This window comes from Nematolebias whitei, chromosome 10, assembly GCF_014905685.2.
Source record: "Nematolebias whitei isolate Nwh7 chromosome 10, NemWhi1, whole genome shotgun sequence".
NCBI lineage: Eukaryota > Metazoa > Chordata > Actinopteri > Cyprinodontiformes > Rivulidae > Nematolebias > Nematolebias whitei.
This window is the reverse complement of record NC_056507.1, coordinates 21,547,753-21,565,047: the sequence shown is the minus strand read 5'-3', so window position 1 is coordinate 21,565,047 and position 17,295 is coordinate 21,547,753.

Genomic DNA, 17,295 nt, shown 5'->3' with positions numbered 1-17,295 from the left:
AAACACAATCAGCTCAAAGCAGGCAGTTCATTTTTTTTGTAATGTACAGAAATACCCATTTTACTGTTAGCCTGTGCTAATTGTCTTCATTTACTTTGCAGCCTCTGTCCAGGTACTCTGAGTATATTGATATAATTCTGATAGATCCAGAAAGAAGCGAGTTTGATATAAGTTTATGCAGCTATATCAGAAAGAAACACACATTACTGCAGTCACAAAATTCCTATTGTGTCCTTTTCAGAGCTCCAAGCTTGTCAGCCTTGTTTACCAGTATTTGCCTCAATCTTCATACTGACTGAGGAAAAATGGTTTAAATTTCCTGCTCCTTGCCATTTGTTTTTTCTCGTGCCCTACATCTGTGACATCTTCTCATCAACTTGCCTGAATTTGGGATTTTATTCCAGACATTACTTGAGCATTGAAAAAGCTTGGTTTACTGGTCTCAGTTGTAAACATCTGCCTTGTTTACATGGTTACACGTAATAACAGATGTTCAAAATCGGCAGAAGAACCAGCAGAAGAAACATTTTGCTGGAACTTTGGTTTAGTGCCTGAAACAAGTCGTCAATTTAAAAAGTAGGACAGTTTATGTTGCTGCTCCTTTGCTTTTGACACAATGAGGAGATTCCTGATTTGACTTTGGTCTTTTGCTTCAGTGATGTTATAATAAACATGTATTACAATATTTGGCTATTTTTTTTATTTTTTATGTTTAGCTCACATTTATGTTTAACATAACTCAATTCCCTGCTTCACTTTGTGATGTTTACTCCTTTGCCAGTTTTGTTACCAATCAACACAACTGTTTAATTGATTACCTTTTTCAGTAAATTCATTTCCTGTTTTCTTTGTTCAGTGCAAAATCCTTGCCCAAGTTAGGTCTTCATTATCTGTGTCAGATTTTTGCTTTAGTCCGGGTTTTTTTTTTTTTTACCTTAAGACAGAGAACACAAAAAAAATAAGGCAACCGTTTGCTGAATATATTTGGATCTTAGATTTTGTTAAAGCTAAAAATAACCAAAAGGTTTTCATATTTAGTCTTAGTTTTCTTCTATAGTTGACAATAAAAATAATTTCTTTTGTTCAAAATTGAGAAAAAAAAATAAAGTGCTATAGTGGATTTAAAAATATTGGTGCATGGAAACGACTTCTTTCTCTAAAGCAAGGATGTACAATGTGGTTATAAATGGAAACCAGTTGAGCCAGAGTATATAGGAATAAAAAAAACAAACATAAATGCAGGCTTTACCAATATTACGATACAGCAGAAAGCTGAAGCCTGTTGGGCCCTCTAAAGCCACCACATCACTCACTTTAGCAATCTGCCCATCTCAAGGAAATACCTCCTTCCAGCAATCCATTTCAATTCATCCACTGAAAATGTCTGTTTAATGAAGTGGCCATTCAGCTGCTAACTTGGCACAGTCTTCATCATAATCATCTTCTGTAGGAGTCTCAGAGGCACTCAAGTTCTTCATTTTTAACTTAAGTATAAACCCAGAACAAAGATAGATCCTATATGTCACTCAGTTCTCTGGTTAAAGAGAACAAATGCAGCAGCTGAAGAATCACACCCTCCTCTATCATTATGTGGACTCTCCACTATAATGCCATCTTTACTGCACAATCTCTCAGCGTGAACTGGAAGACCTCCCAGAAGCTTTAGGAGAAGTTTGAATTGAAGGTTTAACCACTAAATACACTCAAAATGTATGCTAGGTTCTGTTGTTTTATCAAAGTGTTGGCTGGATTTTTGATAAATCATCAAACTGAAGTCGAAATACTGTTCTTCCAACAAGCAAACTCTGGTAAACATTTCTGTATAATTTACAGTCACTAATGTCCCAACTATTATGTTTAAATATAATTGAACTGTGTCTAAAGTAAAGCATAGGTGTGGTTTGGGTTGGTTTTTTTCTGCTGTTTTGGTGCGAAATTTCACAAATCCACAATTTCACATTTTCAATTTTAAAACAAAATTCCAACAGAAATGCTTCTCTGTTTTTCATTTCCCACAAGAAAAGCAGTTTCTAACTTAATTTTAATCATCTGTGGCTTACATACATGTTGTTAGTATAAATATTTAACATTACAACAAGGAGAAGCATAGGAGTAGTTATTCTATAACCTTGGTTTGGGGGGAAAAATGCAGTTATTACAGTATTTAGAAGCACTTGGAAAGTGCTTTTATGGGAGTAATTGGGTGCTAATAATGCTCCTTGATTGTTGCTGTAGTAAACCTTACCATAAATGTCACATAGCAGATGATATATAACTGTACACATACCACATCGCCAGGTGGCAGGCCACTCTGTTCCTAGGAGACCTGAAAGGGTCATGTTTTTGTTACACAGTGAGAGTACGTATTTTTACTATGTGCAGCCATGAAAGGTGGGCAGTCATGTAATTGCCTGTGTCTGTGTGAGTTTGTCTTTTAATAAAATATTACGTAAACCACTGTGAACTTTAAGAAAACTAATTGTGATGGACTGAGTTGAAAAGCCAGAGGAGTCACAGGAAGTATTAGAAAAATAGGGGTTTTATTTTAACCCCAAAAGATAATGCTTTACAAAAAAAATGAATACTGAGCTCATAAAAGAGGTCAAAGGAACAAAACTGAACTCAGGCAAAAATGTGAACAAACTGGCTGCACAAACAAACATAAGTGACCTCCTGAAAAAAATGACACACAAGGATATATATACTGGCTGATCAGACCATTAAGACACAATAGGGGTAACTAAACAGAATACAATCAATAACTACAACAACCAACACAGTACAGCTAAGTTTGATAATAAACTAAACACAAAAAAGTGGAAATCAAATATATTAAACTTTAAATAGAAATATTCACTTAAATACAAAAGCTCTTTCCTTAAATAAGGAAAACACAAGTTACCCCTCTCCAGCAGGAACTGGTGGTACAGTCCAATCAGCTCCATGTATTTAAGTGTGCTAAGCCCTGGCCACCATCTTTTGTCTTGAAACTCCCAGGGATCACGGCAGGTAAGAACCGGTAAAAGAAACAAGAATTAATCACAAGCACAAAAAAATTAATGAGTTGAAATAAAATACATAGGTAAACTAAATGTGCGCGCTTACAGATAGAACAAATGCATCTAAACCAACCAATAAACATTTTATTGCAAACTAAAGTGTTGTGTTTGGATGAGAAATAAATGGTGCATGTAAGAGTTACAGACTTTAGAGTGTGGCCATGGGTTTGGCCATCACACTAATCATAAAGTAATTACTGGATGAACATCTAAAACAAAATTAGTTTGCTATAGAAAATTATTCTCAATCAGGCTGACAAGATGGCCGCGCTCAGAGCAGTTGCAGCTTCACAGGCTCCCGGTACCATCCCAGTTTTTAGAAGTTTTGATATTGACTCTGTGCCTGACTCTGCGCGATTTATGCGTGTGAACTATAGCCGAACTGAACTGATGAGAATAGGAGCGGATTTGCCACGAAATATAGCAGAAATCAGCAACAAACTCAAAGCTACGCTCGGCAGAATGCAGATCTTAAAGTCATCTACCTGGAAGCTGCAGCAGAGGCGTTCCAGCGGGCAGAAGAGGAAGCGCTGCTCCCGGCTTAAGAGGAGAGGATGCCGGGCGGGGGTTATGGTGAGGCTACGAGCTAACGCTAAAGCCGGTAAACTCCCCATGCCGTCTCTCTTTCTGTCGAATGTCCGCTCGTTGGACAACAAGATGGATTTACTTCGTCTGAGAGCGGGCGCCTCAGAAGAGATGAAGAAGTGTGCAGTGCTTTGCCTCACGGAAACGTGGATTACAAGTGAAACGCCGGACTCAGTCTTCCAGCTGGATGACAGACTTTTTTTTCGAGCGGACCGCTGCAGCGAGCTAACGGGGAAATCACGGGGGGGCGGAGTGTGCATTTACGTGAGTAAAAGTTGGTCCACGAACTGTACTGTTGTAAATAGCTCGTGCTCGAAGGCTTTGGAGCAAATAACAGTGAAATGTCGGCCACATTATCTACCCCGAGAGTTCACAGTGACTTTTATCACAGTTGTTTACATTCCTCCGGACGCTAATGCTAATGAATCACTGCAGGAGCTTCATGATATCATCAGCTCGCTGCAGAACAAACACCCCGAGGCTCTTTACGTGGTAGCCGGAGACTTTAACCACGTGAATCTAAAGGACTGTCTCCCAAGTTTTAATCAACATGTGACGATTCCGACACGTGGAGACCGCACGCTGGACCGTGTTTACACGAACGTAAAAAATGCATACAAAGCCGAACCCCGCCCCCACCTAGGACTGTCAGACCACATCTCAATCTTCCTGGCTCCTGCTTACATGCCCCCGCTGAGACGCTCCAGACCGGTTCAAAAGAAAGTTAAATGTTGGATCCAGGACAGTGGCCCCATACTGAGAGATTGTTTTGATCGAACAGACTGGCAGGTTTTCAGAGAAGCTGCTGAAAATGGAGGTTCGCTTGATCTTGACCAATACACATCCTCAGTACTGGGTTACATTAGTACATGTACTGACACAGTCTCCACTATCAGAAATGTTAAAAGCTACCCAAACAGAAAACCTTGGCTGAATGCAGAGGTGCGTACCCTGCTGGAAGCCAGGAACACTGCCTTCAGGTCTGGAAACTCAGAGGAGCTGAGTAGGACAAGAAAAGAGCTGGTTGCTGGTATTAAGAGGGCCAAGGCCACATATGCAAAGAGGATCGAGGGTCAATTCATCTCACAAGACCCTCGGAGCATGTGGAGGGGCATTAAGTGCATAACAGATTATAAAGGAAGGAGTGAACAATGTCCCAAAGACCCATCTCTGCCTGATGCCCTCAACAAGTTCTATGCACGCTTTGAAGACCCGAACAGACCACCCAGCACCAGACTCACCTCACCACCGGATGAAGAGCATCTCAGCGTGACCTCAGCAGAAGTAAGGAGTACCTTCAGGAGGATTAATCCGCACAAAGCAACTGGCCCAGACAACATCCCCGGAAAAGTGTTGAAGGAATGTGCTGATCAGCTCTGTGAGGTGCTGGCAGACATCTTTAACACCTCACTTACCCTGGAGACAGTTCCCACCTGCCTGAAGACTGCCACCATCATCCCAGTCCCAAAAAGCTCTACAGTGACTGGTCTGAATGACTATCGGCCAGTGGCCCTCACCCCGATAGTCGCTAAATGCTTCGAAAAACTGGTCATGACTCACATCAAAACAACCATCAACATCAACGAGGACCCTCATCAGTACGCATACCGTGAGAACCGATCAACAGAGGATGCAATCTCCTCTGTGGTCCACACTGCACTCAACCACCTGGAGCAGAAAAACTCTTACGTCCGTATGCTCTTTGTGGACTTCACATCCGCCTTCAACACCATGATCCCCCAAACCCTGATGGACAAACTATCCACACTAGGACTAAGCCCCTCCATCTGCAACTGGGTACTAGACTTTTTAACAAACAGACCACAGTTAGTGAGGATCCACAACCTCTCCTCCTCCACCATAACCCTCAGCACTGGCTCTCCTCAGGGATGTGTGTTGAGCCCCCTCCTGTTTACTCTGCTCACATATGATTGTGCAGCTACCCATCCAGGCTGTCACATTGTAAAGTTTGCAGATGATACAGCGGTGGTGGGATGCATCACAAACAATGATGAGTCCAGCTACAGGCAAGAGGTGGAACACCTGGAGAGCTGGTGCAGAGAGAATAACCTTCACATCAATGTGAAGAAGACAAAGGAGATGATTGTGGACTTCAGAAGGAACAAAAACACCTACACCCCCCTGAACATAAGAGGATCTGCGGTGGAAGTGGTCTCCAGCTACAAGTACTTGGGTGTACACATGAATGACAACCTCAGCTGGAGCAACAACACCACCAGCCTGATCAAGAAAGCTCATCAGAGACTCTACTTCCTCAGACGGCTGAGGCGAGCTGGTCTGGGAAGCTCAGTCCTCACCTCCTTCTACAGGTGTGCAGTGGAGAGCATCCTGTGCTCGAGCATCAATGTATGGCATGGAGGCTGCACAGCTGCAGAAAGAAAAGCTTTGCAGAGAGTGGTGAAGGCTGCACAGAAATCTGTTGGAATCAGTCTCCCCACCATCACAGACATCTACACCTCCAGATGCAGGAAGAGGGCCACCTGCATCATGAAGGACCCCACCCACCCAGCACACACACTTTTTGCCCCACTCCCCTCAGGAAGGAGGTTAAGGAGCATTAAGTGTAGAACCACTAGACTGAGGAACAGCTTCTACCCTGAGGCTGTTAGACTCATGAATCTCTAACTAGAATAATCACTGTGAAAAACCATATCATGTTGCTGCTGATCTGTTTCATGTTGCTGCTGATCTGTTTCAATGTTGATGTGTTCATGCGTGCACATCTGCTCACAGACTCATGTTCATGTTTGTGCTGATGTTCAATGTTTTATGTTATGAGTGCTTAGTGTATATTTAGTTGATGTTTTTCTTAGTTCATATCTTAGATGTTATTACTGTTTTTCTTATACATTTTATTGTTGGATGTAACTGGGACCCTGTGTACATAATTTCGCTCCACCACATGTACCACATGAGGTGCGAATGACAATAAAGAAACTCTGACTCTGACTCTCTGTTTTAAAACCGTGGGTGAGTTTGACCCAAGGGCAGCAAGAGGGTTAAAATGTTAGCATGCAAGGTGGCAGGTGATATGCATTGCTTCAACAAATTGTGCATGGTATTATAGCGGTTTCACCATTTAAGAAATATGTCATCTGATGAAAATAAGTAACGGTAGGAATATGAAAACACATACAGACCTTGTATCCTTAAAGTAGAAAGTTGCAGCCATGTTTTGACATTTTCATGGTTGTTTAGTATTCAGGCAGTGATGTGAGTGTGTTACTGTTTTCACAGGGTTTATATATAAAAGCAATGGTTTCTATGACACTGAAACAGCCAAACAGGCATAGGTGTGCCAGAAAGAAACAAAAGAGGTGGTAAAAGGTTGATTCAGTTTTAGTTTAATGGCCACTTAAAAATTTGTTCCGTCACAAAGCTGGATATACACTAAGATTTTACCGTTTCTAATTTCTGAATAATATATAAAAATACATGAGTGTAATGTTGTTTTTCTTATAAAACACAGACCCAGAGAGCTGAGAGGTCTGGAAAAATGAGTCAATCATAGTGTTTGGAGGTTGATAGCAGGCAGCTCATATTATAGATGAAGATGAGACGAGCTGCGGGAAAGTGCAGGGGTTTGGGGTTGGAAAAATAAGAACGGACTCAGATCACTCATGAGTATAACAAAAGAGCCTCTATGAGTTTATCCAAAAGACTACTGGATTCTGCGAACACTTGAAAACACAACTGTAGACCAATAAAAGCTACTGATGACTACTACAAGACTAGTTGTGGATTGACGCTGAAGCAGGAATGTGAGATGTGACAGTGATGCTGCGGAGGCAATAGGCCAAAGGTTGAAACCAGAGTCTTCATGCCACAGGGAATAAATCCAGTCTGGCAAGTGGGGTCTAAAATACACAGCACTCTCCCTTTAACTAACCATCATCAACATGGTAGCAATCAGCTGTGGGTTAAACGATGTTGATGGAAAAAAAAAAAAAAAAATACCGGCAGCCACTTGAATCACCCACCTCCCCACATCAGGCGCCCTGATGTTCTCATCCATACCTCTTCCTGAGTCAGAAAAGACCGAGAGACAAGCAAACTAACATGGATGTTCTGGGCAAAGTGACAGAAGCAAACATGCCAGTGGTTGAGGCAACTGGCAAGGCACAAGACACCACAGCTTCCCTCTGTTTCCCCTTCTGTCCCCAAGACAGAGATATGAACTTTTTCCTCTGCTACCACAGCACATATAAACATCATTATTCTTTGTGCTGATTAAGCCATAAGAGTCCACAGTGAGAACTTTAACCATTCTTAAGGTAATTTACGTTTTAATGGGTTTACAAGGTTGCCCCAGGCCTGAGGTACAGAGGTTTTTGCGTTAACAGTGTTGAAAATCCTCAGCCAAGTGAAAAAAAGTTTGACTTATGGGCTCACTAAATCAAACCTCCCCAGCATTTCGATCAAGGGTGTTGTTAAAAAACAATCCTGCGCCCACAAACAGACAGTCCCAACCCCAACACAGTCCAAGACACATCCTTGGCAGAAGAAGGTGTGTTAAATCATACCCTCCTCCCACACATGCACGCAGAAATAATGTAGATCCATTAGTAATTATTTTTACAGACAAGAATCTGCATATTGTGACACTTCTAAGGCTCAACTGGAACACTGTGCTTTTTGTAGCTTTACCAAAAGTCTCTGCACAGTTCCACTGCAAACCCTTTAGAAGAAATTAAAATAAACATCAGGAGCTATAGAACCTCTGTTTTTAGGCTTTTCTCCATGACTTTGTGGACAGCAGAGCTTTCTTGTTTGTCTCTTCCAAATACCCATGAGACAAAAACCCACAGATCAAGCTGGATGCTTTCAAAACCAGCATTTTATGGGTTTTACCACCTTGATGTCACTGTTTAAAAACACAAGTTTTGCTGGACTCTGAACTTTACTTTAAAGCATGAATCATGTTGATACTCTGAAAACGAGGATGGTTTATGTTTCGGGCTTTTACTGTCTGCACAACCAGTGAACCATTTATTGAGATTAAGTTAGTCAAACTGTGAGCCAGACTTTAAACTTTGGGTATTATAATCAGGGAATAAACCCCAGAAATATATGGTTGGTTTGTGATTCATAGTCTGCATTAAAAAACTATCAACACAAACAAGACACACGCACAGATCCAAACTCTATACAACAATTTCAGCAATAAACCTTGGACTGTAGGTAAAAATAAAGCAGAAATTTATGATTTGTTTATAGTCTGCCTGTCTGCAAAGTTTATGTTGACTGTGAAGTCTTCAATCTTTGTATGTCTCCCATCTTTTTTTTTTGTATTTACTTCAGCTCTGACTCATTCCCCATTACAAGTCTGGCGTCAGACAAAACATTAAGGCAAATTTTTTTAAATCAAATAAACCATTTGAGGCGAGCAAATGTTGCCTCTGAGTCTCCATGGCTCCAGCTCTGGTGGACTTTCACAGAAACACTATTGTGTCATTGTATAGATGTGAAGTGATCATGTACATAGAGCTTTCAGCGTAAAAACACTCAGGTTTAATCTTTATAAAAAATTAGAAAAAGTTGATTTTTTTTTTTTATTCAGCTGTGAATGTAAAACAAACTGCTGTTTTACATTCAATGAGAAAAATAAGTATTTGACCAGCCTGCGACTTTCCAAGTTCTCCCACTTAGAAATCATGGAGGGGCCGGTAATTTTCATCTTAGGTGCAAGTCCACTGTGAGAGACATAAAAAATCTGGAAATCACAATGTATTAAAAAAGAAACTGTCCAGATGACCTGACTGAAAAATGTTGGATTTTATACCTGGATTATTGAGCATTGACTTTGTTGATCACAATGTATGATTTTTTTTATTTATATAATTTATTTGTGTTACTGCTGCAAATAAGTATTTGAACACCTTTGAAAATCAATGTTAATATTTGGTACAGTAGTCTTTGTTTACAGTTACAGAGGTCAAAGGTTTCCTGTAGTGTTTCACCTGGTGTGCTCACACTGCAGCAGAGATTTTGACCCATTCCTCCACACAGATCTTCTCTAGATCAGCCAGGTTTCTGGGCTGTCGCTGAGAAACACAGAGTTTGAGCTCCCTCCAAAGATTTTCTATAGGGTTTAGGTCTGGAGACTGGCTAGACCACTCCAGAACCTTGATAGGTTTCTTGCGGAGCCACTCCTTGGTTCTCCTGGCTGTGAGCTTCGGGTCATTGTCATGTTGGAAGATCCATCCACGACTCCTCTTCAATGCTCTAACTGAGGGAAGGAGGTTGTTTCCCAAAATCTCACAATACATGGCCCCGGTCATCCCCTCCTTAATACAGTGCAGTCGTCCTGTCCCATGTGCAGAAAAACACCCCAAAGCATGATGCTTCCACCCCCATGCTTCACAGTAGGGATGGTGTTTTTGGGATGGTACTCATCTTTCTTCGTCCTCCAAACACGGCGAGTGGAATTAAGACCAAAAAATTCTATTTTGTTCTCATCTGACCACAGAACTTTCTCCCATGACTCCTCTGGATCATCCAAATGGTCATGGGCAAACTTAAGACGGGCCTGGACGTGTGCTGGTTTAAGCAGGGGAACCTTCCGTGCCATGCATGATTTTAAACTATGACGTCACAGTAACCTTAGAAACAGTGATGCCAGCTCTCTTCGGGTCATTGACCAGCTCCTCCCATGTAGTTCTGGGCTGATTCCTCACCTTTCTTAGGATCATTGATACGCCACGAGGTGAGATCTTGCATGGAGCCCCAGTCCGAGGGAGATTGACAGTCATGTTTAGCTTCTTCCATTTTCTAATAATTGCTCCAACAGTTGATCTTTTTTCACCAAGCTGCTTGGCACTTGCCCCGTAGTCCTTTCCAGCCTTGTGGAGGTCTACAATTCTGTCTCTGGTGTCTTTGGACAGCTCTTTGGTCTTAGTCATGTTAGTAGTTGGAGTCTTACAGATTGTGTGGGGTGGACAGGTGTCTTTATGCAGCTAACCACCTCAAACAGGTGCTTCTAATTTAGAATAATAAGTGGAGTGGAGGTGGAGTTTTTAGAGGTGGACTAACAGGTCTTTGAGGGCCAGAATTATTGCTGATTGGCAGATGTTCAAATACTTATTTGCAGCAGTAACACATAAATAAATTATTTAAAAAATCATACATTGTGATTTCCAAAATTATTTTTTTTTAGATTATGTCTCTCACAGTGGACATGCACCTAAGATGAAAATTTCAGACCCCTCCATGATTTCTAAGTGGGAGAACTTGGAAAGTCGCAGGGTGGTCAAATACTTTTCCTCACTGTATTTATAACTAGAGAAATTGCATCTCCTGTGAAAATGCATTGTGAATGCTTATTGCAACATAACTTGCTGAGAGACAGATGAAATTAGCTAAAAACACGCTGAAATGTAGCTGAAATGAAAAAATAAGCATAAGAAAGCAGAAATAACATGTTTACCCAATTAGACTTAATTAGAAGTGGACATGAGCCCAAAAAAATGGAAATTATCTGAAAAAAGCTCAAAATTAGGAGGAAAAAAAGCTGAAAAGTAGCTAAAAAAGAAGAAAGAAGCTTAAATTACCAGAAGGAAATTGAGAGAGCACGAATTAGGCTGAAAAAGTTGAAAGGAGTACAAAAATGTGTAATTAGATGAAAAACAAATTGGCATAAAGCTGCTAAATATTAGCTGAAATAACTTAAACTGTCATAAATAAACTGAAATTAGCAGAAAGTAGTTAGAAGAAGCACAAAAATGTTGTAGTTAGCAGAAATAATCTGAAAGAATCACAAAACAGCTGAAAGAACAGCTGAAAGTAGCTGGAAAAAAAAGGTTAAATTTGCACAAGGAAGCTGAAAGAAGCTGAACCAGAACAAAATGTGAAAGGAGCAGTAAAAGGTTGTAAACAGATCTAAAGATGTGAAGGATGTAAAATGAGCTTAATTCATTTTCTATGAGAAAAAAGTGACAGAAAAGGTTAAATATTTCAAAAAGCTAAAGTTGCACTAATACTAAAAGTCATAGCACCCTTCTCCTGAATGAGCTGAACGTTTTGATATATGATTTGTTTAAATAGCACAAAAACTGCAGGACAAGAAATATGACAGAAGAAAAATGGATGACAATAGTGTGAATGCTTCATGAGCTGTCAAAATTATTTCCAAGCATGCACTTCATAGAAACTAGAGCAGGAATGGATTTATTCCTCCTAAAACCAGCCGTCAAGTCTTGACTGTATATTCTAAGCCAACCTCAGACCAGAATGTAGAGGATGAAGCTGGAATGGGACCAACCTTACCTGTAGGCTGGTTGCAATATAATTTTTAATTCCCACCTCCTCCGTGTAAACAAACAGCACATTGCATTTGTTAAAACAACGTAGAAACACACTTCAGATCATTTTTGTCAGGGGTTGGTTTACGTTTCTTACCTTGTCTCTGCCTGTTCAGACATTTTGTTTTTAATAAGTTTAGTTGTAATTATTTATTGCTTGCCCAAATGAAGATCATGTGAGTGTGTGCTGGAAGGTAGGCAGGACTTACACCCCCACATCGCTTGTGGTTCCAAAAAACACAACGTGGTAACTCCTGTAAAACGTTTCCTGCTGGCTTCAATTCTCAGCAACGAGAGAAGGCGGAACAGTTGTCCTATTAGTACAATGTGTCTACACTGTAAATAAAATAACATTGAAAATCCTGTTTTGGTACTGCCATGCAGTTGTATTTTGACCAAAGCATTATGGTTTTAGGATGGTGTTGGTTTGGGGAAAAAAAAAAGAAAAAAAGTGGCATACGTTTTCTTAAAGTTCTGCTCGACTGAAATAAACAACACAAATATGCATTTAGCTGAAGGCGCACTTCATTTAGCACAACCTTCAACATCCCAGCTTATTATACCAATTCTCATTCACCATCACTGACATTTTTCTTTTGTCTAAAGAAAGGTAACATTAATAAAAGCTATGATGTCAACCTTCTTGTGACAGAGATCATGTAGTTTAAATACATGCCTCCTTTCTGGTTCTGATACCATCTGTCCATAGTTTAACCTCACCCCTTCTGCTGCTGCTCTCTCCGACCATCTTGACCGCCAAAGCTAATTTACAATCTAGCAGATCAAACCAGAAACAACCTTTACATTACCATACTTTCTAATTGCTGACATTTTTCAATTTGACAGTTCTAGTGATGGGGGTGGGGGGTGGGGGGGTATGTGTGAAGACTGTCCTGGTTTAGCTTCCTGCTTTCAAGGCTCACTGGGCTGTCTATTATTTCCCTGATGGCCTTTTAAAAGAAGCTCATCCATCACTTCCTGACAGCATCTGTCTCTGTCTAACCTCTCTGGCCTGATATGAAATAATATTTTCAAAAAGTCAAGCCTGTCACTGTATCGGACAGCTCCTCCCACTGGGCGGCAGGAAGTCGGAGCTTTGAAGCGTGTCACTCAGGCAATTTAACTGTGTGCATGTGTGTGTGTGTCACACAGAGTCAAAAATCGACGCAGATGCATGACAATAAAAAACAGAACAAAAAAAAAAGACATCACAGATCTGTCTTTAAATGAGAATACGTTACAGAGACTTACTTTTTCATCAGTGCTTGGGTTACACAGCGCCCTCTCTGCGACTTCAATGATGAGGAGTGATGAAAGATCTGCAAAGAAGAGACCCAATAATGAGGAAATATAGCCGGGAAGTGCTCAGTGATGTGTGGTGCCTACTGTAGAGTCCACAAAGACCCCACTTTCAGTGTATCTAATACCCCGAGGGCCCATGTTGCAGCGTCTAAACTGCTTAATGGAAAAAAGATGGCTCTTCGCAGTATTCTGCATTCTCTCAATGTCTTAAGCTAATTATCTCTGTGTAGTATTATTCTTTGGCACAACATTGCACTATTATATTCAAATGATGCATGCAGGGCACATGTGCATTTGCGGTTGATTGCAAAGCTACGTTTTTTTTTTCTTTTTCATAACTTTAAAATTGTCCTGACAGTAGGAGCACATGTTCATGTTCTGGCCTGCGTTCTTTTAGACTTCACCTCATGCATCTCTAGATTAGTCTCTGGGTTTATGTCTGCAAGTGCACACACATCAAGATGGCCTGTTTTAAGACTTTTAATTTTTTTTCTTTCTAAGTTACGGTTTAAAACCAATGGGCAGGCTTCAGTTTGTGCCAAGCTGGCATGCTCCCTGGAATAATGAAAGACTATAGTTTGGTTTGGATTGATCATGGATTATTCTGTAACACAAACAAACTACTGTTCGGCCTCGTCTGCACACGGGAAGGGAATTAGGCTTAAATAAATGAGGATTGGCTTTTAATACGTTGAAATGTGGTGGGAATGTGGCCAAAAAACAAACGGAAAGTTATTAAAATAAAAGAGTATTTCTGATGTCGATATAAACATTAAATTATTTGATGGATTTGAATCCCTTCAGGACTGCTGTGGCTGTATTTTTCTTCTCCATGCTGTCACCTCATCAAGTAACTTTAGTTATTTGGTCAATATAGTAGAACCAAAAGCCTGTAAAATAGACTTGAGCTCAAATTGTGTGGTATTCATAAGATGCATCGCTGTGATGCAACACCCGTGTTTTTACAGCTTCCTGGTGCTCCCACAGAGACTGTGTGAAAACACAAATCAATCCAAGAAGGTACCACCCAGACAAAATAAATAAACCGTCCTGTGACGGAGCATTAATTGTGGAGGGAGGGAGTTACATGTTTGGTGGATACTGTAGGTGAGTTCAAAGGATTACCAGTACATTTATTTAAATGTACAAGAAGCACACATACGGTTTTAGCTACTTTAAGAAAATACATCATTAGAAGGTTCACTTTAAAAAATAATATATTCAAGCACTCCGTTTTTAGAATAATATAAAGTTACATTTCAATTTGTTATGGTAACTGCCAGTATCCGTCAGCAATTTACAAAATTATATTGTTTAATGATTATTGTGATATTGTTGTTTGTCAATGTAATGATGAAAAAAAGGAGTAAAAATAGCAGGAAGAATTAATGATTTCAGAACTATACATGTTTTATCTGTTTCAAAGTTTATCCATCCATCCATCATCTTTATCCGCTTCTTCCTTTTCGGGTCACGGGGGTCACTGGTGCCCATATCCAGCCATCACTGTGTGAGAGGCGGGGGACACCCTGGACAGGTCTCAAGTCCATCACAGGGACAAATGGAGACAAATGAGACAAACAACCATTCACTCTCTCACTCACATCTAGAGACAATTTAGAGTTACCAATCAGTCCAACATGCATGTTTTTGGTCTGTGGGAGGAAACTGCTGTACCCAGGGAAAACCCACACATGCACAAAGAGAACAGGCAAACTCCACCCAGGAAGGCCCCTGGTCGGGATTTGAACTGGCGACCTGCTCTCTGATAGGTGGCAGCTCTAGCAACTGTGCCACTGTACCACCTTTGTTTCAATGTTTACACCTGATAAAAGTATGTCCATAAGTTTTTTTTAACGCTTTATATGAAACAACAAAAAATGTTATATCATCTGGGCCAGTTTCTTTAAGTGAGAAAGGTTTTGTCCCCCATCCAGAGGACTTCCTCAGTCTACAGCCTGCCAACCAGATCTGTCCCATAGGTAGCCTTCACTGCTGTGTTTCAAGCCAACCTCCTGCTGGAATCTCAGAAGTAGGCTTTTAAAACTTGCAAAACACACCCATTCAAAACCATCAATCATCAATGTTTTATATGTGTTTTCTTGTCATCTGTTACATGTCATCTGTAGCATTTCAGAACTAAAGGTTAATGAAGTACCAGAAGTGAAATTACATGCTGGCTCCATATGCATTTCAGCTTTATTCAGAGATTACATTTATGCCCTTTAAAACATAAGTAATACTGGTACCACAAATACAATATATGGGATATTTTGTTCCTGATAGAAGATCCAAATTAGTTCTAGTGTTACAGCTTCTGTCTGGGGCGTTCAGTTACTCTAAATGATAGGTTGATGTAAAAGATGCTAAAACAGCTAGTAGATGGTGTCCATTTTCAATTTATATTTATGTACCAACTGGTTTTCAAGTAACTTAAAGTGCTTTTGTCAGCATGCAAAGTAAGAGAACGATAAAACATTCCATCACATTTTTTCTTGGGGTACATAATTTTTAACATCTGAATATACACCAATTAGAAAAAGAGCAAAATGTGGTATTTTCTGCCAACATCAGTGAAGGGGAAAAGACAGGTCCAACAAGATGCAGCACAGGTCTGCAGAGGTGGCTGTAAAATAACTGTAAAAGACTGTATAATGAGCTGCTAATGTTATAAAAACATATATTTGAAGTGAGACTGTGCGCCATCTGCAATGCAGCTGAGGTCAAGTGGTAAAAATGACCTTCTCTAAGTGATAATGGACAACTATGTGTGCTTAAGATCCAGAAGTAGATGAGAACGTTTTCATTTTAAATAAACTCACTTGAATGAAAGGACAATTATAGCACTTTAGAAATGCATTAATATGCTGTGTATTATTTTGGACCTTCTGTAAGGAATTAGAAAAATGTTTCCATTTACTGTACACCCAATAACTTTGTAAAGCTTTAATGCACAGAGAGAAACCTGTGAGAATATAAAAAGTAAGCCTCTGTACTACCCTTCACCTTTCATCGATCGTAAAGTAAATTTGCTGTAAATGTCAACGCCGCATTAATAACAAACTTGTCAAAGCTTGATTCTGTAAAGGCGTGAAAATTCAGGCAAACACAGTTCATTACACAAAGTATATTATATTTTACTGCAGTAGATCAAAGCGGCATCAATACATACAAGAACTTTCACTGTGTAAACTGATATCAAGAACATGAACAAGGAGGTCTCAAATAACTGCAGCAACATTTTGATGCCAATCGTTTCACTGAGGAAACGGCAACAATTAAATTAATGATGTAAACACTTTTTTTTTACATTAAATTTTGCTGCCTTGTGTTTATAGTGCGGGTTGTCTCTGAGTGAACATTTTAACATGTCATGGCAGAAAAAGCTCAGATGAAAATAATGATATTCATCGGCGCTGCATTCCAGTGAGGTGTGGTTCACTAAAATGGATTTAAAGCCGCTGAAAGGAGGCATCATTAATTCAGTTCAATTCAATTCAATTCAAAAATTTAATATTTTATATTTTATTTATTATATAAATTTAATAGGTTCAGCTACAAAATGTTGGACAACTCCTAATATCTAAAGGGACAATTTTCCAAGAAACATTTTAGAACTAATTTATATATATATATATATATATATATATATATATATATATATATATACAGTGAACCCCCGCTATAACGCGGTTCACCTTTCACGGTCTCGCTGCTTCACGGATTTGCATCGTGCATTGTGTTCTGCATTCTGATTGGCTAAACAGTCTCTCCAGTACAGTAGTTATTTGTAAAAAACGTTTATACAGTAATTTTATTTGTTAAACAAATTCTTGGGCCTGTAAAAATGTTTTGTTCTTTGGATTGAATGTATTATGGAGTATTTCATTGTATAATAATTGTAAAAAAAATAAAGGTTACTACTTCACGGATTTCGCCTATCACGGGTTCTTTTTGGAACGTAACCCCAGTGAAAAACGAGGGTTCACTGTATATATATATATATATATATATATATATATATATAT